Source organism: Emydura macquarii, unplaced genomic scaffold (genome assembly GCF_026122565.2).
Source record: "Emydura macquarii macquarii isolate MOO-44397 ecotype Brisbane River unplaced genomic scaffold, CSIRO-AGI_Emac_v2 contig_1790, whole genome shotgun sequence".
In the NCBI taxonomy this organism is placed as follows: Eukaryota; Metazoa; Chordata; order Testudines; family Chelidae; genus Emydura; species Emydura macquarii.
In genome coordinates this window covers 13,799,269-13,821,979 of record NW_027131927.1, presented here as the reverse complement: position 1 = coordinate 13,821,979, position 22,711 = coordinate 13,799,269, and positions in this window count along the sequence as shown.

Here is a 22,711-nt window from a genome sequence, read left to right as displayed (position 1 = left end):
ACAATTAGCAATCACACAGTAGCCATACAGGAAGAAAAAGGGACATAATTGCTCCATAATGCCTCAGAGAGAGACAAAGAGGATAATTAGCATTATAAACACGGCTTCTGAATATCTGAGAGAACTTGATTGGTCACGGAGCCTTCCAAGCCATACCATTGTTAGACAGAAATCCACACTATCGCCCTTTGTGTATGAAATGTCAAAGAAATATATTATTTGTATCACAGAGACCTTGACCAGGATATGGAGTTCACTGTGCTAGAACCATGCAAAAACAAGACAACCCCTGTCCCCCAAGAGGTCATAGTCTAAAGAGACATAGGAAGCATTAACTCTCCTATTTTTCAGATGGGAAACTGAGGCATATAACGAGTAAGTGACTTGCTTAAATAGAGAAAGCCTATGGCAGTGATGAGGATTTAATCCATGGCCTGGTCTACACTAGACTGTTTTGTTGACCAAAGTCAGCTTTTTTTTGACAAAACAGTGCTGGTGTACATACTACAATCACCTCCCTTGCCGACAAAACTGTCCTTTTTCTTTTTTTTCCCCGACAAAACAACATCACCTCGACAAGAGGTGTAGATCTTTTTTTGCACAACTTAAGTCAAAGAGTCAGTGTAGACATGGCGTTTGTTTATGTCACAGTAAACTGCCTCTGGAAGTGTCCCACAATGTCCACCGTGACCGCTCTGACCACCAGTTTGAACCCCACTGCTCTGCAGCCACTCATCCCTCCCCCTTTAAAGCCCCAGGAATTTTTGAAATTCCACTTCCTGTTTGGTCAGGGTGGAGAGCTCACATCTTGTCCTCCAAGCTGACCATGGTGCCTCTATGCACCAAATGCTCTCATGCTCAGAGTGCACCGGGGCTTCTGGGTCTCATCGGCATTTGGGGAGAGGAGGCTGGGTTGTCCCAGCTCCACCCCAGCAGAAGGAACTTTGATACCTATGGCCAGATTTCTTGTGCCATAGTGGAGAAGGGCTATGAATGGGACATGCTGCAGTGCTGAGAGGGGCGGGGAGGGAGGGGGAAAGGAGGGGTATCAAGGAACTGCAGCATAGCTACCAGAAAGCCAGGGAGGCAAACAGTCACTCTGGTGCAGAGCCAAATACCAGCCACTTCTATAACGAGCTGGAAGCCATCCTCAGCAGCAATCCGCCTTCCATCCCCAAGACACCCATGGATACCTCCAGGTGCCTGGGGGGCAGTGGACATCAGACTAGACCCTGACGAATAAGTTGTTGATGAGGACATGGAGTTGGATGAGAAACCGGAGCCGGGGACTGGGTGATTTGGTGACAGGGAATGAGGATCTCTTTGCAACCCCGGAGGGTTCCAGACAGTCCCAGCCCTGTAGCTCTGGCATGTAGGAGGGAAAACTCATGACCAAAGGCTAGTGGGACATGAGCGCATGATCAAGGCCATGGAGGAGTAGACCCAGCTGCTAAAGACAATCATGACACTGTAGACAGAGTCCATGCCTGCTTGCCCCCCTTTACAGCCACTACAGAACTGCTTTCCATGCACTCCCCAAACTCCCCCCAAACATTCTTACTAAACTTTGGGCCTTTCTTGTTATCCCATTCACTGCATCCCTTCAGACAACTGTCATAACTCACACTGCCCCTCTCTGCTTTCTCCCCTTCAGCCTGCTGTTTTGTTTATGTTGTCAATTTAACACACACACACACACACACACACACACACACACGCTGTGAGAACAATAAGCACTCTGTGTTGCATATAGTACTTATACAGAGCAAGCTGGATTGCAGTCATAGCATAGCACAGCACTGTTCACAAAAACACCTTATTGCCTCCCATTCGCAAAATGGGTTCTCAAGGCCTCCGTAATCTGAATGGCTCTCTGTTGTGCCCCTCTAATACCACTAACATCTGGCTGTTCATATTCAGATGCAAGGCAATTTGCCTCTGCGGTCCACCTAGGGGCAAACTTTTCACCCTTACCTTCACATATATTATGGAGCACACAGCAGGCGGTGATAATCGTGGGAATATTGTCCTTATGTAGGTCTAGCCTCCCATAAAGGCATCTCCAGTGAGCCTTTAATTTGCCAAAACACACTGAACGGTCATTCAGCACCCGCTCAGCCTGTTACTGAAGTGCTCCTGGCTGCTATGCAGGTTGCCCATATAAAGCTTCATGAGCCATGGCATTAGTGGGTAGGCTGGGTCTCTCAAGATGACTATCGGCATTTCAACATTCCCCACTGGAATCTTTTGTTCCGGAAAGAAAGTCCCTGCTTGTAGCTTCCTGTACAAGCCAGAGTTCCTGAAGATGCAGAAGTCATGCACCTTCCCTGATCAACCCACATTGATGTCAGTGAAACACCCACGGTGATCCACAAGCGCCTGCAGTACCATAGAAAAGTACCCCTTTCTATTGATGCACTCGCCTGTAAGATGGTCCAGGGCCAAAATTAGGATATACATTCCATCTAGTCGCCCTGCCACAGTTAGGGAATCCCATAACCACAAAAAAAACAAGAGTAATTACCTCTGATCATCCATTCTCACTTCCTACTCAATGGTTGTAATTAGGCCTCAAGTACACTGCTTTCATCCATCTCCCCCATTGTTGTCACTTCCCTTGGATATGTATATGTTGCCTCCTGTATGATTTCTATTACTTGCATCTGAGGAAGTGGGTTGGAGCCCATGAAAGCTTATGCCTGCTGAAATTAAATTTGTTAGTCTTTAAAGTGCTACAGAACTCTCGTTTTTGCTGTACACAGACTAACACGGCTACCCCTCTGGAAATCACCACTACAAAGCCAACCACTATTTCCACGAAGGTTTCCCAGAGTCACAGTCCATAGCAGAATGCTATTAATGGCCTGGCACATTTGTGATAACAGTGCCAATGGTGGGTTGCTGACTTCAAAGTGATTAGCAACCGACCGGTAGCAGTCTGGAGTTGCCAGCTTCCTCACAGTAATCACCATGAACTTCTCCACTGAGAAGGCAGCTCTCATTCTGGTGTCCTTTCACTGCAAGGCAAGGGTGAGCTCTGCACAGAGTTCCATGAAGGTGGCTTTGCGTATTCGAAAGTTCTGTAGCCACTGCTCGTCATCCCAGACCTGCGTAATAATGCAATCCCACCACTCAGTGCTTGTTTCATGTGCCGAAAAGTGGTGATACGCTGTGTACAGATGCTCCATGAATGCAAACAGTAATCCAGCGCCATTTGTTTACATGGCACACTGCAGGTCAGCTGCATCAGATTTCTGTTCTGATTGGGAGCTCATGATATACTGCTTGATCAGTGGTGATGTGTTCAGAAACCTGATAGCAACAGTGGAGAGCAGTGCAGGATCCATCCTTTCAAATAGAGGTGGCAGGTGTGCAGGAAACTGGGAGCCATTGAAAAATGCCACGAAACGCCATCATGAATGCAAGGAATGATGGGACAGAAATCAAATGCATCATGGGACTTTGAGCTTGCACCCATGATGCGCTGGGATCCTCTCTGCTTTCCCACAACTCCTAGCAGGACAAGGTGGCAAGTTTCAGTGGGGCGGCTGCCCATATTGCCTTGCTCTCACTGTCGATGCTAGACCACCAAGCGTGGACACGCTTTGGCAACGCAGTGAGTGCTGGGTGGACGGGCACAAGAGCTGTAATTACAGCACTCTGATCTCCCATGTAACTTGTGTCAACAAAACTTTCTAGTCTAGACAAGGCCCAGGTACCTGGAGTTCCAGCCTGATCCCTTAAATCTGTGTTGAAAGACAGACAAGGTGGGCGAGATCATATCTTTTATTGATCCAATTCCTTGCTGGTGAGAGAGACAAGATTCTAAGGCACACAGCTCTTCTTCAGGTCTGGGAAAGGAACTCCCCCAGCCTCACAGCAAATGCAGCAATGAACAGGTTGTTTAGCATAAGTAGTTAGCACATAGTGTAAGGGATCATTCAAGGCAGAGTGACCTGTTAACACCTCTGCAGTCACAGGACAAAAGGTGGGGGTTCGTGGGTTACAGATTGTTGTAGTAAGCCATAAATCCAGTCTCTGTTAAGTCCATGATTTTTGGTGTCTAACAGATATTACCTCATCTACCTTCTCTCTCTAATAAACCTGGGACTGACCTGGCTACAAAACTACACCATATACTAAGAGAAAGAGGAATAAATCTAAACCAAATGTCACGAAGGTCACGCATGGTGGGGCAAGTGAGGGAGGTGGGAAAAAGATGATGTGAGGTAGGTAAAGTCATGGACGCAGATTCCAGAGACAGAAAGTGATGATGCCTCACTTGACATCGGTTACCAGATGATGAAAATTTAGCAAGAATATATTGCAAGGTAGGGGAGAAACACATGAAGCAGCAGAAAAATAACCCACACGTTGAAACTTGAGCTTTATATTTCAAAATGTAGCCTGACCAGAATGAGTTATGGAGAAGAAAAGCAGATCCCTGTATTTTTTCTTCTGTTGTGTTGATATAGAACAAATAAGGGTGAGGCAGGTTGTAAAGATTCTGTTGGGATGTATTTAGGATGGCTGCATTATACACAAGTGCCTTACGCAGGTCACCACAAGCAAAAGTTAGCAAAAACTTTGTTATACATCCAACCATCAAATATTTTGTATACACCACATGTCTAAGGCCCTATTTAACGTGCAATAGTGCAGCTATTGCTAATTCTGCAATATTAGGCTTCCACCACAATTTTGACAGCAGGTGCCCCCGCTTTCAGCCCCACTCAGCCGACAGCAGGAAAAAAGTTCACAGAAAAGTAATAATGGACTTCATTACTGCAAATAAGGTCCATTATTACTTTTCTGCAATTATCCATGGCTTGTCTGCAATTCAGCTGCAATTTTTTGACAATCATTGCGCAATTCAAGTAGGGCTTTATTACATATTACAGCAAAACTGTAGAAAGTGTTCAGATTACATTGGCACTGTTTTGTTGTATCCTTCTACTTGTCGAACCAAGCTCCCTTAGATACCATGAATCGAACTGCCCAAACTTTAAGAAAAACAAACTTGGAACGTTTTAGCAACCACTGAATATTACCTCAGATAACCTTTGTATGCCAATGCTAATGTTAGCCAGTTAGGGTCAGACATCTCAGGACCTAGAGACAAGTGATGAGGATTCCAGGGAGAACAAGAGGGCAGCTGTGGGGAGGAGGTAGGGGGGCGGGGTCGCTCCCTTCCAGTGGTATAAAGGTGCATGAAATATCAGAGGATACATCTGCCACTGGTCCATGACTCAGTATTTCCCTTCCTAAGTGATGACCACTGTGACTTAGGGAGGGAAATTCAACCTTTACAGGGAGGGAGGAAGCAAGCAAGCATTTCTCCAGCAGGTTGGGTTTTTTTTTTTTTTTTTTTGAATGTGGCTATTTGAAGTTGCCCAAAGTTTTGGGATATCAGAGGTATTCATAGCAGATATGAATTAGTGATGGGGCAGAGGGCAGAGTGGACCAAGGTGCACGAGAAATGCAAATTATTGCCCAAAAATTGCCATAGCAGCCAGATGTAGTACCCAGGGCCAGATGTCCCAAAGATCTTAGCCACTCCCATTGTGATGCTGACACCCAAGAAGTTGAGCTCTTTGGAAAGTCTGCCCAATAGCATTAGTTACAGTTGCATGGACAAGTTGCATCAGACAGAACCTCACCAACCAGCCCATAGTTTCCTACCAGCTCAGGCTGCTTTGGAAATACTGAGATCCCCAGAGATGGTCACTAGGTGGTGACATTATAGAGCCCATCTACACCCTCCTTTTTATTTTCACTTTATCATATATGAATTATTGCAGTATTTCAAAGTCAGTGCTGTGAATGTTGGACCAGATGCATTAATGTCAATGGAGACACCAGCTGAGGATCTGGCCCCAAGATTCCATTTTACTTTTAATATCTTTCAAAGGACAAGGTGGTCTCCCTACGCAGCTTTCAAACCTCAAACTGCTTCTTTGCCTCTCTCTCCAACATCATCATCGATTCAAAGGTTTTAAGGCCAGAAGGGACCTTTATGATTATCTAGTCTGATTTTCTGCCTAACACTGGCCATAAAATCCTGGACTGACTCAACTACTTGCAGCTGGACTTCGAGCCTATATTTAGAAAGTCACCTATTCTGGATTTAGAAAGGCAGAGGTATGGAGAATTTTCCATATCCCTTGGTCATCTGTAACTTCCCCCCTTTTCTGAGTTTTTATTTTAAATATCTTTTTAATGTAGATTCTGAAATATTCTTAAAGCAGAACTAGAACAAATGAACAGTAATACAGTCCATTTCATTCAATATGTTATATTATGCTGAATATTATGAATGTTGTTCCATCACCTCTAATACATTTTATTTTGAAGGAATGAGAATGTCAAGTGAAGTTTCACTGAAATTTAAACTGTAACTAAACCAAAATTATATCTGACAAATCACAATGGACAACATAGACAAACACAGATAAGACAGCACATAAAAGATCAGTCAGTGATGATTAGGAGGTTGGGAACATATCTTTGCAATGGAGAATTACAGCAAAATAGAAAGGAAAACACTTACGCTGGTGTGATATTTTATGGTTTTTGTTAATGCTGTTAAAATATATATCATAACAGCAACGTTAATACCATGTTCATAGCACAACAGATGAAAAAGGTGCATTCAGTCAGCTTTTTGGAGATCACTGGATGATTGTTCCCTAAAATTTGTAGGTTAGCGTTTTTCTCCAATCCACTTTTAGGAGTCTGAAGCAGAGCTGTTGGGATACAGTCAAGATTTTGAAGAATTCTTCCTCCCACCCCCTAAATTTTTCCTTAAAAATGTTCCTGATTTTAAATATTGATGAAAAATAAGATGTTTTTGGTTTTGGTCAATAAAACCAAAGAAACTTCAGAAGGAATGAAAGTTATCTGCAAAAATTGTTGTTTACAAAACAAAGCCATTTTTGGATCAAAATAGGTAGGTTTTTTTTAAACAGCAAAAATTCAGCCGAATCATAGGTCTTCCCCCATTTCACTTGCAGAAACATCCTTTCTACACCTTCATACAGATAGGCTTCATCTTAAATCTTCCTTCTTAATTTCACCCCTTATTCCCACCCCTTATTCTACTCTCTCCCTTTGACCCACCTTAAATAATTCCTCTCTCTCCGGGCTGATTACATTCTTCATTTATTTGTTCCGCTGCACTTTTAGCCATTCCTTAGATATACATATTTAGCACAAAAGTCGTCCCTCATAACTCAACCCCAATCATTTTTATTGCTCTTCTTTCTGCTCCCTCCAACCTTCGCAGCAAAGTGCTGGCCTGACAGGAATGCCCCAGGTCTGTGACACAACAACCTTCTGAGGAGCCTGGTCTTCCATACAGCTTAATGTAGTTGCACCAGTGTCAAAAAAACAACTGTTTCCAATGCCACCTCTGTGTGGCTGGGAGGGAGCATGTTACCCTTCTCCCTCCATTTTCATGCAGCAGCTCACTCCCTGCAGCCTGTCCAATGAGCATGGAGCAATGCCTCCCTCCCACTCTGAGCATTCCCCGCCCACTTGCTTGCAACAGGGAGTATCCAGCGAGTAGCCTGTACTCTTTTTCCTATGACTGGAGGAACAATCTGCCCAGGACAGAGTGGGGAGATAAAGGGTTTACCACCCCTTTTCTGTCCCAGCTGGCTGATTAAGGGTTGGGGCTATCTAAATCCCCATGACATGATGGAGTCACCTAGTAACTGACTATTACTTTAACTGGTGGCACCTGGGAAGAAGTTTCCCGTAGGGCAGGTTAATCCATACCACAGAATGGAAATTCCTATGCTGGCCCTATTTTGGTGCTGGTGTGTAAATAGTTCCAGAACCATATTGGCCTTTGCGGTGGCAAGATCACTTTGCAAATTGTTTAATTTCTGTCACTACCAGAGTCCTCCGTCTCCTTCAGCGTTACCACTGATTTCTCCCTCCCATTGAACCCAACCGTCCTAGCAGGGGAGGCTGGCTGTGGTGGCCAAAGCTTGCCTTGCCACCACCCAGGCTGTGCCTTATTAGCTCTGATGTATGGGCTTGTGACAGCATGGCCTTTCCCCCACGCCAGTCAACTCGCTGGCCCCACAGAGGTCTCTCCAGCTCCCAGCACCATTGGATCACTGAGGTGACCAACTCCTGGGTAGGTCAGAGGACACCACCTTCCCTTTTCCAGAGTTATCAAAGAAAAGTCCAACACCCGGAAAGAGTCTGTTCAACTCCTCATGCCCTTTGGGGCAGCAGCTCCTCTCCTCCTGCACTCAGCAGTTCATTCGTCCTGTTGGCTCTGGGTTACAGAAGAGCGTGATATAACTGAAATTGGACAGGCCTGATAAATGCAAGGCCTAGCAAAATATAATTGACCAAAGTGCACAGGGAACTTATAACAGTTAACCACGTGGCATAGGGAAGTTACAACAGGTCAAGGTGGCATAAGGAACTTACACAAGTAATGACAGGAATACGCTCAACCACAGGCCATCTGCCAGAGGTAGAGCTAAACTGCAAGGTGTGCTCATCGGCAGGCCATCTGCCGGAGGTGAACACCCACAGAATGCCGGATGTGCTTAAGGCAGACTTCTGCAAGACAGCCCAAACCCACGTGAAATGTTTGACCACAGAGTGTTGGAAAAGTAAATAAATACTCAGAGCAGACAGGGGTTCAGTGGACTGCAGCCCAGCTCAAGAGGGGGTGTCTACTCTTGAGTCTATCGAGAGGACACCAACCCTAAGAGGCTTGCGAGCTCCAGATCCCAGTGACCACCTGTTGAGGACAAGGGTTTTGAAGCAAGAACCCAGACCAGAGGCTGAGGCAGAGTCTGGCCATGAGTATAGTATCCGGATAGTTCAGGAGTCTATGGACTCAGGGAATCAGGGGGATTTAATTGAGATCTGTGGATCACGTCTCCCCTAGACAATTGCTAAGAAAAAATGCTTTTAGGATAAGGAGGATAAGGATAGGTAATAGATAAGGTACCATAAATAGTAATGAATAAGTGTAAATGTTAATTGTATAACTGTTTGATTGCAAGAAGTCTTGTCAATTGTCTTGTTGCTTGTAATCATTAATAAAATTATTCATTAATTCAACCTGGGGTGTTCTTTCCCATCGATCTCAGAGTCCTAGTAAAAGAATCCGGGTGTCCTGCTACCCATCCAATTCAGCCTTTCCCTACTAAATTTTAATAGCAACAGGAAGAGGAACTTCACCTTAGTGTTACCGGCCCCCTCTTACATCGGAGCCCATCACCCAGAGAGGCAGCTAACAAGGCGCAGTGGAGCAGAGCTCAGTCCCTGTTAAAGGGCCAGCACACCCTGTCGCAGGGCTGTTGGGTGTTGCAACGATCCCCTGGACGGTCAGCAGGGACCGAATCTGGGACCTCCCAATCTAAAAAGCACAAAAGCTGGAGCCACAAGGGAACTTGGACTCAGCATTGCCAAGCCTGACAGGTAGGCGCCCTGCTGCCTACCCAAATCCACAGCCCTGAGTTAAGCACGCAGGCTCCCTACACAGTGGCTGGGGAGGGACTGCCCCAAAGCCAGCACGCTAGCCGGGGATCGCCTCAGCTAGCCAATGGGAGATGCTGAGAAAAGGGGGGTGGGCTAAGCCCTGCCCCCAAAGGGAGTTGGGCACGTACATCAGGACTGGCGGGACGTGTCTTTGACAGGTCAGGATTCACGGCCGTGAACCCGCTTCTGGAGACTAACACTTAAACGCTTTCTTGGGGGAAAATGAGGCAGCAGCAGCACCGCCATCACCCCGGCAACCTTGACCTCATTGGTTTGGGCACTCACTGTGTAGGTGGGGAGATCTGGGTTCAAATCCCCTCTGCTGAACATGAAGTAGGGAATTAAATCTAAGTTTCCCCGCCCATGTGAGTTCCTAACCTGTGGGCTAGGAGGTATTCTTGGGCAGGGGCCTTTCAACCTCTCCTGTTGAAGCTACTCGGTAGAAACTGACAGTTGTCAGCTAGAGAGAGAACAAAACAATGGGCCAGCGGGGGGGGGGGGTGCTCCGATGGGATGTGAGAGGCCCCAGTTCAAGTCCCTGATGTTTTTCCTCCCATTTACAAGTTGCATTTTTTCTAGGCTGAATCTCATTTTGTTATTTGTAATTTTACCCGCTCCCTTTTGTACTCTAATCGGTGTTCACCACCCCTCAGCATAGAGTCTGGTGTGCAAAATTGACTAATGTTTGGTTTACTCCCTCTTCCGGATTGTTAATGCAGGCTGTCTAGGACACCTATTCTGGCAGCACCCCCTGGAAACCTACCCCGATCCCCGGACAACATATTGCTATTTGTCACTGCCCAGTATTTATGGGCTTTCCAAGAGTTTTCAGCCCACCTCATTGTGATCCAAGTGCATTTGAATTAGTTTTTCTATTAAGATTTTGTGAGCACACTGGCACAAATAGATTGGGCCCGATTCTGAACTTCATTACCTAGTTTAAAACTGGTGTAACTGAGTGGTGAATCAGTCCCACCACTGCATCGACTCTGTATCTTTCACCCATTGTTGGTAGAATTCTAGCAAGGAAAAAAAAAAAGAGCAAGAAGGTGTTTCTAGCAAGATCATGCAGCCCACCCTGTCTATTGTTCATGGTTCCATAATGCTGTAATGGTGGTGGGGGTTTACTTGTTTTTTTACTGTTACTCTTCTTCCATCATTTTTATTTGGGGGAAGCTTGAAAACATGATCTGACCGTAACCTAAAGGCTCAAAACAGATGGCAATTTTTTTTCCTCTCCCAAATCTCAGTCAAGCCACTCTCCATTTTCCACGTCTTGACATGAGTTTTCAAACAAACAGTTTCCACTGTAACAATCAGAAGATTGTAACTACTGTTTTCAGATGGTCACAACTTTGGAAAACACATTGCCATTTACTGAATTTTTCCATGTTTCGCCTTTCTTCCAAGGTGAAATGTTTTTGGACAGTTTGAGCAAGATCCCTTAGACTGAAAACACTGAGGCTGGGACAGTCTTTGTTCTGTATCTGTACAGCACCTAGCACAATGGAGTACTCGGCAATAACTGTGATCCTAAGTGCTACCACAGTACAAACTATAAAACCTGAAAAACTTTGTAACTATTAATAAATCAAACAACAATGTAACTTTATAGGGATTGCTATAATGGACCAGGGTTCGTCCAGCCCAGGTCCTGTCTCGGAGAACGTCCAGTACCACATGCTTCATAGGAAGGGCAAAATATTTAATATTTTTAAAAGATAAATGGGATGACCTAGGGAAAACAAATATATCAATCAATTAGCCTGATATCAATCATGGACAAAAATCAAAGGTGGCTGATATGGGATGCAATTGGCAAAGAATTAGAAGGTGGTAGTGTAATTAATGGCAATTGACATTTTTTTAAATAAAAAAAGATCTTGCCAAACAAATTTAGAGTTTTTGATGAAACAACGAGTTTGGTTAATAAAAGTTACTGACATATTATTGACACTTCTGAAGGACATTCGACTTAGTCCCACAATGTTCTGTTAAAACAAATATGAGTGCTATACAAAAAAAATTAATGCAGCCCATATTAAAAGGATTAGAAACTGATTAGCTAATAGATGGCAAAAAGGAATAATAATCCAATGGGGTTGCTTATAACAGGGACCTGTGTTTGGCCCAATGGAATTCAATCTCTCTCTCTCATTAGTAAAAATTGCACTAACACAAAAATTGGTGATCAATGATAGGTATAGCCAGCTATACAGACCAAACTGGATCACTTGGTAAGGTGGGCTTGTTTTAACCTGTGTTTTAATATAGCCAAATGCAAGGTCATACATCTAGGAATCAAGGCCATATAAAGCATGAACTTCTAAGATGCGGGGGTGCATCCTGGAATGCAGTCATCCTGCAAAGGACTGAAGAGGTTGTGGTAGATAACCAACTGAACATGAACGCTCAATGCAAAGCTGTACTTAATAGGATGAACAGTATCCTTGGATATATAGGAGGGGAAAAATCAAGTAGTAAGAGGGAGGTGGTATTACCACTGTATATAGTCTAGTGAGACCATTCTGGAACACTGTGTCCAGACTTCAAGAAGGATTCTGAAAAATTGGAAAGGATTCAGAAGAGAGCTACAAGAATGAGTCACATTCTGGAAAACCTGCCTTATAGGGAGAGACTGAAGAAGGTCAATCGATTTAGATTATCCAAGAGATGATTAAGAGGTGAGTTGACCATCGTTTACAGGTAACTACATCAGGAAAAGACTTCTCATAATAGACAGCTCTTTATTCTACCAGAAATAGGCAATGATTGGAAGCTGAAGCTAGACAAATCAGTCTAGAAATAAAGGTATGTATATATATATATATATAACGGTGAAGGTAATTAACCATTGAAACAGCTTACCTTGGGGATGTAGTGAATTTGCTGTCATTTTAAATATTTAATCAAGATGATTCTTTTTTAAAAAGATATACTATAACTCAAATAGAAGTTAGATTAATTTAGAACATATTGGCAGAGGTTCTTTGCCCTGTTTTATGCAAGAGATCCGACTAGAGGATCATAATAGTCTCTGACCTTAAGGACCTGTGAACCTATAAAAATCCTGCAGTGGACAATGATGGGATAAAAATATCCCACAGGAAAGTTTCTGCCTAGCCCTCATTAGTTAAATCTTCAAGGCATGACCCAGCTTCTACATTCCTTCCAAAATTCATGGGTTTTTAATCTTTACCGTTATAAAAAATAGTTGTAACTGGGGAATCACCATCCAATGGGGGATTTTTTACTGGGCACCTACAGGGATCTGTTCTTGGCCAATATGATTCAATATCTTTATCAATCATCGAGAAGAAGATATAAAATCATTGCTGGTAAAATTGGCACAAGCAAAACTTGGTGGAGTGGTAAATAATGATGGTGTCAGGTCAGTTATACCAAGTAATCAAATCAGCCTGTAAGGTGGGCTGATTGAACAACATGCGTTTTAATACAGCCACATGCACAGTCATACATCTAGGAGCAAAGACTTTAAAAGGAATGCACTTACAAGATGGGGACTGTATCCTGGAATGCAGTGACCCTGCAAAGGCATTATGGGTAATGACAGATAACCAACTGAACATGATCTCCCAATGCAATGCTGTAGCTCCAAGAATCACGCAGGAGCTAGTATATTGGTAGCAACCTGTATGTGTCGGAGGAGGAATCCAGGAGTTTTGTGGTTGTGACCTTGAGGGCAAGCAGAGAGCCAGCTTCCGTAGCGACAGACTTGGGCTTTCTGATCAAGGAAACAGCTTTCTGGTTATTTTTATCAGACCTGGTCAAAAATTTTACAAATGAATAGGTATTACATCAGAAAATGCAGTTTCATTGACATCAATATTTCGTGGGAACGTATTAATTACAACTAAATTTTCAGTGAAAAAATTTAAATAGACAATAAAATGTTTCAACATAAAAACGAAAACCAAAGTCAATCATTTGTTAAAAGAAATAGTTCTACCATTATCAAGGCCAAAATGTTTTGTTTCCAAACTAAATTTTTTCAGACTTTCCATTCCATAGGTGATTTTTCACGATTTTGAAATTTTAAAAATCACTACTCCACGTGAACAATTTTTTAATGGACGTGTCAGAATTTCCCATGGAATCGAAATTCCATTTTCCAACCAACTCTGGTTCAGGCAACAGGGCTTTTATTCATTTACAAAATGTATGCAAAGTTTACCCCAAGAATATACTGTACTTGAATCCGATCACTGATTTCCTAGTCTAGTGGTAACAACAATGCAGTGTCTCAAATACTGGCTAACATTCCAAAACGGGCAACAATGCTTACTTGCTTTACAGTGCAGATTCTGAAACTCAATTCATTACTATCTGTAAAGTGCTTTGAAACCATTGTCTGGAAGATGGTACATAAATGGATGTACAAATCCTGCAGTGATAGATTTGACTATATTTATTGTTAGAGATGGTAGGGAATGGGTTTTTTTCCCTAGGGGGAAAGAACCTGATTTAAAAAATTCTTGTTCTGGTAAAAAATGTTCTTTTCTTCTTTTTCGGAAAGCCTTGCAGTGTTTACCCTAGTAATAGTCCCTAACCCTAAGTCATCTTAGAAAAAGCAATGCTTAGGAGAAACTCAGCTGAGCATCATAAGTACACAAGGCCTAGATTGGGCTTCCAAGCACTAGACTGGCTAACTTATATCAGGGAAAGACCTTTATGTGACCCCTTCCTTAGCTGTTCGAAACTCCACTTGACAAGGGTCCTGTACTGGAATCAATCCCTCTTACCTTCCTTTGTGGCTTGAAAGAAATAGTCACCCCCTCACTCCTGCTCCCACCCCCTCTTTCAAGTCCAATCAGAAATTAAACCTTTTGGATTCCCATCAAATCCATTTGGTTAGTGACTCAGATTTCACCCATAAATCGCCTCCCATTTGTACCTCCTTTCCCTGAAAGTGGAAGCTAAGATTTATTAAGAGAAAGACCCAAAATTAGGTTCTTAGAATGGGATTTTCAAAAGTGCCTAATTTAGGAACACAAGTCCCAATGACTTTCATTTAGACTCCTTTCTCTCTCATTGTAACCAGTTGGAACTGCTGGGTGCCCAGCACGTTTGAGAATCAGGTAAGTTACAGAGACACCTAAACATGGACTTAACTGCCAAATTTTAGGCTCTTATTTGAAAGTCTGAGCTGGAATCTTTAGCTATTAATTTAACTGTTTCCTTTAACACTATTGGAATGGTCTTCTCAACGTCTCAGACAGACTTTCACCTGTGCACACATTGTGCTCACTGCTTAGTCCCATCTTCTCCCACTCCAAGTTTATACCAACACTATGTAGAAATACAGAAGCACCACACAACAAAATTGCTCATCACTCATCTCCAATCAAATAGGATTTGCTAAAATGGACAGTAACTCGTTCAGAGGCTATATTACTTGTACTACTACATATACATACACACAGTCAAATGCAAAAAATACTAGGACAAGGCAATATTTTAAAACAAGCCAAGAAACGAAAAATGTTAAGTGCTCAGATCCTCAGCAAGGATACATTGGCACAGCTCTGTGGAAATCAAGGGAGCTACACCAATCTATACCAGCTAAAACCTGGCCCAGGATCATCGTGTGTGTGTGTGTGTGTGTGTGTGTCATATTTATTACTTTTTTCTGGTAAAGGGTGAAACTTAATAGACTTCTCTTTGTGCCATCACACACAGAATGTGCAAGCTGGCCCAATACATGGTGGGGGGGGGAGGGGGACACATTGATTTTTGCATTTCCTGACTTTGTTTTAATTTTAAAATTGCAATCAACTTGTGCTAAAAGCACCACCTCTGCCCTCAGGTTAAGGATTTGTGTATGGGACTGCACTTGGGGCCACACTCAAGTTAACCTTGCAGTGAAGATGAGCCGTTATCAGGTGCTCGATCGAGCTAGCTCACGTGCTCTAGCATCACACCTAACCTACACAAAGGCTAAATGGAACAGGAGCCTTTAGAATAGGTCAACGTCTCTCTTGTTTAAAACAGAAGGTCCCATTCACTCCAGAGAGTTCCATCAGTGTTCGGTTCCCATCATACTGGCATCACATATTAACATGTCCACCAGAAAGCAGCTTCACCTCCTTCCACTCTCCTCCCTCAACTGATCCAATCAAACTGCTTTGGCCAGATCTTGCAATCTGAAAAAATCATCATCAGTTTAACAGCTTTTCTTACTTGGAACATTAATTTTTAATCACTTGACTGGAACTCTGCATAATGAGAGAACATATGCCTGCCTTTTCTGGAGAAAAATAATGATCAAAATCATTTCTCCCAAGAGGATTGTCTTTATTTAAAAAAAAAAAAAAAAAAAAAAAAAAAAAAAAAAAAAAGCCAAAAACAAACAGCTCAACTCTCTTAGGGTTGGTCTTAGCACACTGAACTCTGCAGGCAAAAGGGCATGCATGAAGTTACTTAGGCACTTTAAGGAAAGTTTGCTATCATAGGACCTGTTTGCCTAATTTAAAATAGATAAATAAAATCTGTAGAAAGGCATAGGATGCATCAGTGCTGTGTGTTTAGCAATGTTTTTTGATGGAATTCACTATATTAAACCTCATGTCCCTAAGAGATGCTTTTAAAGTGGTCATGAAAGGAAGATTCAACTGTCAAGTTCCAGCTTCCGTCCCCCCCCCCCCCCCCCACTATCTGTGCTGAGGTCAGGGGCTTGATTTTGAAGTTTTGCCTTGTGTGGATTCTTTGCTGCTTTAAACCCATAACAACTCCTTTCCCTACCCTCTGAGCAATTAGAATAGCTGCTGCTGCTCTGGCACTGTTGCATATAGTACCAAGAAGCCAATTAGCTTTCTCTGTGAAACAGTTTTATACAAACATGTCATTGTATGTCCTTTGTCATCCATCCCAAATTGGGTTTCAGGCCATTTTTTAAATGTTGCCGTCCTTTTGTCTGAGCGATCAAACGCCACTCTGATGAATTTGCTTTTGCTCAGCCTTTTATTAATTCTTGCATACTAGGGAAAAAAAAAAAAAAAAAAGTTTTCATGGTTTCACACCTTCCCCTTCATTCATTATTGCCCGAAGTGACACATCAAGTGTTCTTTTACACAGGAGAAGCAGTTTTAGTCTGACAAAGTCTTTATCAAGCACCAACGTTTTTCATTTTCTCTCTTTTTAAAAAAAAAAAAAAAAAAAAAAAAACATTCTAATTTAAAACCATTAACATGGCCTGTGGTTAGATGACATTATTTTGCTAATGGATCCACAGTGGAATATGACACAAGGTTGTCTCGTCTACTGGGGCTCCAAGACATATAATACACATGTTTATTTCAACTCTAAAAGGCTATCCTAATGGCTTCAGCACTTTTGTGTTAAGTAATTGACCCCCCCCCCAACCCCTTTGGTAGGGAATGGATGTGTAATGCAATCCATGTTTTCCTGGGATAATGGGTCCTTTTTTCCTCAGAGCTAAGATGAAATTCCAGATTAGATTCTTGTGTTAGAGAGTAAGGTTAGATTTGCCTTTAGGTTACCCCCAATTACTTTGTTTTAATCTTCCAAGAATTTCAAAAGAGTTTTTCCTATTTTCCTCCCCCCCCACCCCCCAACCACACACACTACTATTCCTTTTGTAGGATTGTGTTGGAGGATAAAAATCACAAAGCAATGCTTGGAAACTCCAGAGATCGCATCTCCTTTTTTATCAAAGTTATTGTAATGTATGAAAGCTCAAAGTTATTGGTGTTATAGCTATTTCAGAAAGTGATGCTGCCCATGTCCCATTCTATAATAGCTCAGGGGAAGACTTCCCATGACTATTGAAGTTACATGTGTCTTCTTGCAATGTACTATGGTTAAACTAGCACATTATGAAACCACAAAAACAATTATTTTAGTTATGATCTTGGTATTCCAATGTACAACAACTCATCTACTGATGAGGCACAAAAGGGCCCAGCAGAAAGTTCAAAGCTTTGTCTATTGAACCACATTACCTAGGACTCAGGGAGTAGAGCTGGGCAAGAAACTGTTTTCCACTTTTCAAGATTTCAAAATATTTACCCTTTCTGTATGGAGATGAAACAGTTGAAGTTTTTGTCTTTGAAAAGCCAGAGAGAAAGATTCGCCCCTCCTCACCCCCCAGAATGCCAATAACCTGGTAGTTAGGGTCTTCACCTGCAATGTGAAAGACCCAGGTTCAAGTCCTTTCTCTACCGGATTCAGACTAGGAACCTAAACTGGCATCTCCCACATCCAAGTGAAGGCCCTGGCAACCAGGTTAATGGCTATTCTGGCGGAGAGCACTTCCTGGTTTTGCGATAGACCATCCTGGACCTAAAGTCTTTCCCAAGGAAAGATTCAGTGAAGTGGATAGGTTCCTGAGAATAGCGTTGGTGTCAATCAACGGGCATTTCTCAATTAAAAACATTTCATCGAAAAATTCCCAACCAGCTCTACCCAGGAGTTCAAACCCCACATCTGCCAATTACAAGTCTCTTCCCATTTTTGGGTCTCCATTTCCCATCCACGGTGGGGTGCACTCACCCTTGGAGCCCCTTGCATTAGTCTAGGATATTGTTGCTATCTTCAACTTCGAGGCAGCCAGTCAGCAGGAGGCTCTGGACTCCAGATCTTCTGAGGCTTAGGCCTTTGGTTAAGCCGCAAAGCTCAAACTCTGCTACAGTAGAAATATTACATCTTAGCGCCACCCCCTCTGGTCAAGAGCCACTTAGCACCTCATTTTCCCAGATGCAGAGCAGGACTATAGTTTGCACTTGCTAGTGATGGGGGTTAAACCTCATCAGACCCTCTCACCCTTTGTCTTTTCTATTTCAATTCTAATAACTTCTGAGCAGAGGACCTCCTCTGTAGTGTGTATATTTCCCTTGCTCAGGGAAGTCCTGATCTCAGCTGGGATCTCCAGGGGGTTGTGTAATACAACAATAACGAACAATCCCAAAGTGGGTAACTGATGACACCTATCTATTGTTCCAGGGTCGGCTGTGTTGAAATACTGAGACTATCTGAATTTTAATCCAGATTAAAAAGGAATCTAAAAATCAAATGCTTTTTTAAGGAGCTTTATGCTATAGGTGCAACTCCTACACAGCTTCCCATCAGGCTGTGTAAAGTCAAATGCAGAGCTGGCCAGAATCGTTTGCAAAGAAATCCAAAACCCCATAGAACTAGACCTGACCGGAACAGCAAAGCAATTCAAAGAGATGAGTGGGAAGGAAGAATTCCCTTTTGGGAGACCCCAAACTTATTTTTTCGGTTTACTCCTGACTGTCCCATTCCCCGTAGAGTCGGTGGCCTGGGGTGTCTAGAAGTCTCAGAAGGCATCTGCTTGAGGTTCAGGGAACTGGTTCCTTGAGCAGCTGTCTTGTGGAACTGCCCAAGTCCCTAGTGATCTGGCTGCCCAGGGAACCAGGGAAGCCCAGGCTAGTAGGCCCACAGATTTGGGAACGTTCGGGAATTGGGGTGCTGGGGCCACCCTGCAAACAGTGACCAAGGTTGGTAGAGACCAGGGTGTGTGACTGGCGTGTTGCTGGCAGGCTGTTGGGCCAGGGCTGCAATAAGGCACAGACACTCAAGGTGTGCCCTCCATGCTTGTTGCTGACTGAATGTCCCAGGCAGGGAATTACAGTAGCAATGCACTTGAGGCACAGGGCAAACTGTGACAACCCTTTTTTGGTCAGAATTGCACCTTAGAATTACATCCTGCAGGACCTTAAGAAGACCTTGTGCAACTAGAAAGCTCGTCTGTCTCACCAACAGAAGTTGGGCCGGTCACAGATATTATCTCACCCACCTTGTCTTTCTAATACCTGGGGACTGACAGGGCTACAACAGCACTGCACACAACGTTGGTTGGTGAATTTTTGAAATTCTGGCAGACTGAAGTCATTAGGAGTTTTGCTCTTGACCTCAGCAGGGTCTGGGTTTCACCAGATTGTGTGCGCACGTGTGTGCGCGCGTGCGCGCCCAGAAAAAAAAAAAATACTTGCCATCAGCTAAACAATATTCTGAATTCCACAGAGCTCTCTCTATATGGCTCATGAACCTGACAAAACAGCAGATTTCAATCCTGCACTGAGCACGGTCTAGTATATTTTGAATGCCGCACACACTTATGTGCACTAACTTTTTTTGAAGGATTCAACACGAAGTTGAATGGTAAAATAAACCTACCTCCTCCCCGCAATCATGCTGCATGAAGTCCTGAATAATATCTAGACCAAACTTCTGACACCTCTCTCTCTGCACAGAGCACCTTGATGTACTATCTAAAAGGCAATGAAGAAGTGCTTGCTGGATGAAGAGAGCTTGGCATTTGAAAGAAGCTGGAAGGAATGTACTCTCTGCATGTGTCCCATGAACGTCTATCGCCAACTACTGGAATTTGCCAGGTTTCCTAGCTGAGCCGTGGTAGCATGTATGCCTAGTAGGCAGCTGGCTTTTAAAAGTCACCAAGTGACTATTACATACCAGAGGAGGAGTGGGAGTGTAATACTATACTACTATTAATTAGATTTCAGCCAAGGTAACTCTTAACAGGGATTTGTAAGATTTGTCAGCTTGTAACTAGTAACATTTCAGTATTGTCTAGGGACCAGAGGTGCAGGCAGCTCATTTTACACCCCTGAGGTCACCTTTATCAATTATGTTTAGCTAAGGCGGAAAAGAATCCCAAGTAAAACCATGTAATATTTAAATCAAAACATCTGATAAAATAGATGTCTATTCAGTTCTCTAGATCAGAGATAGTGTTCTAATTTACATAGCTTTTTATTTTTAATAAGTACAATGTGTCCAATTTAAGTATTTCACGTTTTATGTTTCCTGTTTAGTACCAAGACCCCTCCATAAAGATTGTCCAGCTGGAAGCGTCCAATGAAGAACATCGGTATTAAATCTTGCCACTGTCTGTTATTGGTTACAGGCATGACCCGGCAGAGTGCTGAGGGCCTTTTGAAAGACATTGAATGGCCACAATAGTGTGCCAGATCATTAGCTTAGCTCCATTGACTCCCATTTCTAAGAGCTGAGGATCTGCCCCAACGGCTCTGAGCACCTACACAGGATCAGACTCTTCCTGACAATTTAACATAATAAAGCATAACAACCCACAGCTTCAGAACAAATACTTGCCTCAAATCCACATAAGCCATCTGCAATCTACACAAGCAGTAAAAGCAGAATGTAAATGATTCAATGCTTTTAACAGAATTAAGAAGCCGCTACAAAGCAGGTCTATTTATTAGCTCGATATAGCTAAGCTTTTTCAGGCTTTAAAGGGCTTGAAACGGTGCTATAAGATAAAATAGCACTAGTAAGGATTAAATACGGTGTTGGAGAATGCAAAGCTGCAGCCTGGCTAAATAAAGGAGCTGAGTGTTCCATACATTATGCTTTGTTGCTTACAAGAAAGTTATTACATATCCTTTGAAAGCCTGGCAGTTACAGTACAAAGATATTAGCTATTCATAAATACTGTCCATTATAAATGGAGTCTTACGAGCCATGAATATTAAACTTCCAGGTGAAAATTTCATTCAGCAGCAAAAAAAATATCCTCGCAAAGCAGTGAGCTGCCTGCCATGAACCATTTTCTCATCCCCTTTTTGTAAAAGGAACAGGGTGTTAGAAATATGTTTAACTTTCATGAAACTGTTGAGAGGAAAATCTAATGCCAAGTAGCATGGAATTCTTGTGCCAGCAGTTGGAGTGGCATATGGAAAAAATGCAGTCTAAGTTCATAACAAGGATGGAGAAAAAAATCTGTCAAGAGTTATTTTTGTTACATATTCATGCCCTAATAAATTGCCTTAATTGGCTAAAAGAATGAGGAGTCAACCAAGAATGAATTATTGTGTTGAGTATGGGGCATGGTAAGAATAGCAATTGTTTCTCTAAACCACATCCTGGTGAAAATCCAGTTTCCTCCTCCCCGACTTATGTCTGGCAGGACAGAGGAGTAAAATAAGATGGAGCAGAAGTGGAAGTGTGAATGTCTATTACAATGTCTTAGGATATAGGTTTTCCACTAAATAAATAGCTACATCAGAAACCCACATCTTCCGTAGCTATTGTATGCTGCATTCTGTGGACTGAAGGCTATGTTTTAGCAATGGAAACAGACAGAAACTAGTATTTGAAAATAGTAATGTCAGGAAGAGTCCACATTACCTCTTCATCTTCCACAATTTTCATTACATATTCCAGCTATTTGCTCCAGAGGTGTATACACTCGCAGACCTCATCCCACTGTCCCAAAGTTTCAGATCCACTGTGCTACACACTCTTTTGGTAGACAATTCACTGGCAGCCCTATGGGTCCCTTCCAGTTTATGTTTTACATCCCTAAAGCTCATGCTTCAGGGCATCAGCCAGTCAACCTGCAGAGGTCAGGAAGGGATTCCCCCACCCCCAATATGTATTTTTTTTTGTCTCTCTCCTCTGAAGCATTAGGGATGGCCACAGCTGGAGATGGGATACCAGATGGGGAGGGCCAGTGCTCCAAGGTGGCACAGAGCATTCTCTCTCACGTCCTCGGCTGGCTGGTTCTTGCTCACATGCTCATTGTGAAACCTACTGATTTACATGTGGTGTCAAAGAAGTTTTCCCCCAGGTCAGATTGGTGGTGGCCTTGGGTTTTTTTCAACCTTCCTTTGCAGCATGGAATGCAGCTGATTTGGCAGGATTATCTGGGTCTCTTGCAGATAATTCCTTGCCTTTGCAGGGGCCTCAGGCACCTCAGTCCTTCCTATCCTCTGTCTGTGGGACAGAACAGTTTTGCCTCCTGAGGGCTGCAAGATTTTGGTCTGATTTCAGTTGTTGGGTTTAGCGTGCAGGTGCCGAGTGGTGTTGGTTGCCTGTGACATACAGGAGGTGAGGCTAAATGATATGGTGGGCCCTTCTGGCCTTAAATTCCGACTCTAACACATGAAAAGTTCAACAAATTGCAGAGGACTTTTAATGCCCATATCACACTGTCTGGAGTAGCTCATGACCATGGGTGTCAACTTCAGGGCAGACTGCCAAAAAGCAGGGCAGATACAACACACAACCAGTGTGGGTGGGGTATAATTAGATTTTGCCAACTCAGTAACAAATGTAAACTCCTAAAGTCCTTACCAAGTAGTCTTACCATGGAGTCACAGACAGTCTCCTTGGGCATTCCTGTCTATCTTGCCACCCAGGCAAGCTG